At 48.8% G+C, this 2,929-nt stretch overlaps 1 protein-coding gene across 2 annotated transcripts in view; it reads right to left on the bottom strand.

Moving 5' to 3' along the window:
* SNRK (SNF related kinase) overlaps positions 1-366 on the bottom strand; it is a 57,026-nt gene extending 56,660 nt beyond the window's left edge. For both annotated transcript variants that reach the window (XM_032409117.1, XM_032409118.1), the window contains exon 1: positions 246-366. The gene's annotated coding sequence lies outside the window, so the exon portion shown is untranslated. The remainder of the gene's footprint in view (positions 1-245) is intronic.
* Positions 367-2,929: the final 2,563 nt, after the last annotated feature.

The following is a 2,929-nucleotide window of genomic DNA, read 5'->3' as shown; positions in this document are numbered from 1 at the left end:
CCCGCCGCCAGGCCGTGCCGGCGCCGCGCCGGCTCCGGCCGCCGCAGCCCCGGCTCCGCGTCCTCCCGGGCCCGCGCTGCGGCCGGCGCGGGGAGCGCGGAGCGCGCAACTTACTTTCCGCCTGCGGTGGGCGCCCCGGCCCGGACTCCCAGCCCGGCAACGGCGCAGAATACCAGGCGGCGGAGGCCGGTCCGCACCGCGGTCCACGGCCGCCGCGCCCGGCCGCGCTCCGCGCTCATCCCTACCTCAGCCGGCAGGCAAGCGTCCGTCCGCAGCGGCCGTGGCGCCGACGACTCCCTCCCGGCCGCCGAATCCCCGCACCCAGCGCTAATCATAATACCGAGCGGGCGGCCGGCCGCGGGGAGGGGGTGGGGCCGAGCTGCGCCTGCGCGGCACGCGCGTCACTGTGACGCAACGCCGGGGCGGGGCCACGGGAAGGGCGGGGCCGACAGCACCTGCGGGTTCCAGCGCGCGGGCTGCTGGAGGGCGTTCTGGCGGCGTCTCACCTCAGCGAGTCTGGGCTTTGGCTGGCGGTAGGAAGCAGGCGAGGCGCCCGAGGAGAGGGGATGGTGAAGGAGGAAGCACCGGGGATATGGGACAATGGCTGAGAAAAGTAGCGCGAGCTGTCGGGAGAAATCGGAGGGAAGGGACAGCGTGCGCCCCGACTGCGTCCTGAAGCGGGGGGCTGAGGGCAGCACGCACTTTACGCTTTTAAAGGTTCGCCGCATTTCCCGCCCAAGTTTAAGCAAGGGGAGGGAAAAAATTAAATATACATTCATATGTATATATATACGCATATGAATATGTTCTTTTTCTCTACAGTTTTATTTCTTGGGAACCCAATTTGAAGGAATTTTGTTGATTTTGTTGCTATTTAAACAAAAGGAGAAAAGCCCACCATCTGAATGCAGCGCTGGCTTTAAAGGTCTACGGGAGACACTAGCCGGCCCCATCAGTTAGCTGCCTCCACTGGAAACCGCCTGGAAAAGCAAAAGGTCGTGGAAAGTATTAAAGCATATGAAGTCCGGGATTCAAAACAGCAGACCTTAACCGTGGTTAACTAGATGGTTCAGCGGCCTGCTCACCAGGCCAGCTGGCTCGGGAAGGGAGCTTAACCAAAGCCAGAGAGGGGTGCTGGAGGCGGGGGGTGGGGTAGGGGACTGACTCCCACCTTTGAAAGCTTGTCTTGCAATGCCTAATCAGCTCTCTGAGGTTACTAAAAGGGAGAGCCAACAAGCCAGGTGCCAGGTTTCTCCAACCTGCTTTTCCCTTTCTGTTTCTCCTTTCTTTCCACCCTTCCAATAAAAGACGCCTAGTGAAGGAGGACACAAGAAAAAGTAAATATACAAATAAAAGCTGCTTAGGTGCTCCAAATTTGATTAAATTGATTGGGTGCAGAAGAGAAATCTAGATGGCTTTAGCAAATGTCTTTGTTGACCTGCAAATGTCAGGTTTTTTTTTTTTTCAGACTTTCTCCACAGCATCAATTTTGCATGTCTGAAGATGATTGAAAAGTAAGAGGGGATTCCGGGGGGGGGGGGGGGTGCAAACTCTCAGGGTGATAACATAAGGTTTTCTATTATAGGGGGACTCCCAGTTACCCTAATGCTCTAGCATGGGGTAATGGATCATTGACTGGAGAAAGCCTTAGGCTCTAGGCCTCAGGCTGGGCCTCTACCCTTTAAGGATGAGTCAAAGCCCCAGCTCTGGGATCACTCTGATTTAGGAAGACCATAAAAGAAAAATCTCACTTTGATGCTGGCATTCTAACTCTAGCCATATGTTAAGCAGTAGCTCCTTTGTGGAATTCGGTCCTTTATTACTGGGAAGTTGGAAGACCATGCACTTTTCCCCTCAGGGAGGTATCACTATTTAGGGAACCCAGTAAAGGGAAAAAAAATACTACTCTAATAGTCTCCCAAGGGAATTCCAGTGGTTGATAGCCTCTGCCACCAGGCTTATGGCCCCTGAGATGTAACAGTAACCACAAAACAACGGCCATAATAGATAAGCCCTTGGAAAAGAGTATTTATATTGTTGCCATGTGACTCAGGTTTTGACTAAAATCTGTAAGGGTAACAAGGACATATGAATAGCAAAACAATAAATGAAAAGGAACAGAATATTAAACTGATTCAAATAACATCAGGGATACAGTTGGTACTGGCCACATGGTAAATCATTTATTCATCCCCCGTGTTTCTTCGGAAGCTAGAGTGCTGCTGGCAAGAACATGACCCATTTTCAGTTCCACACCATAAATGTAGTAACATGATCTGATTATGCTTAGGCAATATTTAAGAATATTCAAGTGCAAATTAATATATTATTACTTAACTTTGAATTTAAGCAAATATGTTTATTGTTAATGAAGAAACCCCTCCTCCAAACTGCCCTGGGGCTTTCTCCAACACAGACTGCTTTTTTAATGTTAAGTCTTTTTATGGACCCATAAGCTTTAATTAGATATACAGCACTCTACAAAACGACAAGATGGAGCATGCAGGTTTGTATTACAGTCTCTGTGATTCAGATCTCAAACATAACATAATGCCACCAATTTAAAGAAGAAGTTGTTTATTGGAAGGCAACCAGGGAGATGCTACGAATTAGTTCAAGATGTGAAAAGCAAGCAGATTCTTGAAAGAATTGCAATTTTCATCTTGGGACACTCTCCCCCCACACACATACACACAAAAAGCATCATATTGTTTTCTCCAGATATTGTTAGTTTTCATAATTTGTAAAAAATTTAAAATAAATATATTTAAAGCAATAGATATTGAGTACTCATCTACAGTTCAGTTTCAAGGTGTGACATGGTAAAGATTTTCCTTTACATATTTAATTAGTCATTTTGTACATTGATACTCGTGCATTTCTAAATCCTGGCTTCATCCCAGTAGGACCAAAATAATACTTCATTGGA

The sequence above is a fragment of the Phoca vitulina genome, unplaced genomic scaffold (assembly GCF_004348235.1).
Source record: "Phoca vitulina isolate PV1807 unplaced genomic scaffold, GSC_HSeal_1.0 scaffold10, whole genome shotgun sequence".
Taxonomy (NCBI): Eukaryota; Metazoa; Chordata; class Mammalia; order Carnivora; family Phocidae; genus Phoca; species Phoca vitulina.
The sequence above is the reverse complement of the archived record's forward strand: the minus strand, read 5'-3'. Positions and strand labels throughout refer to the sequence as shown.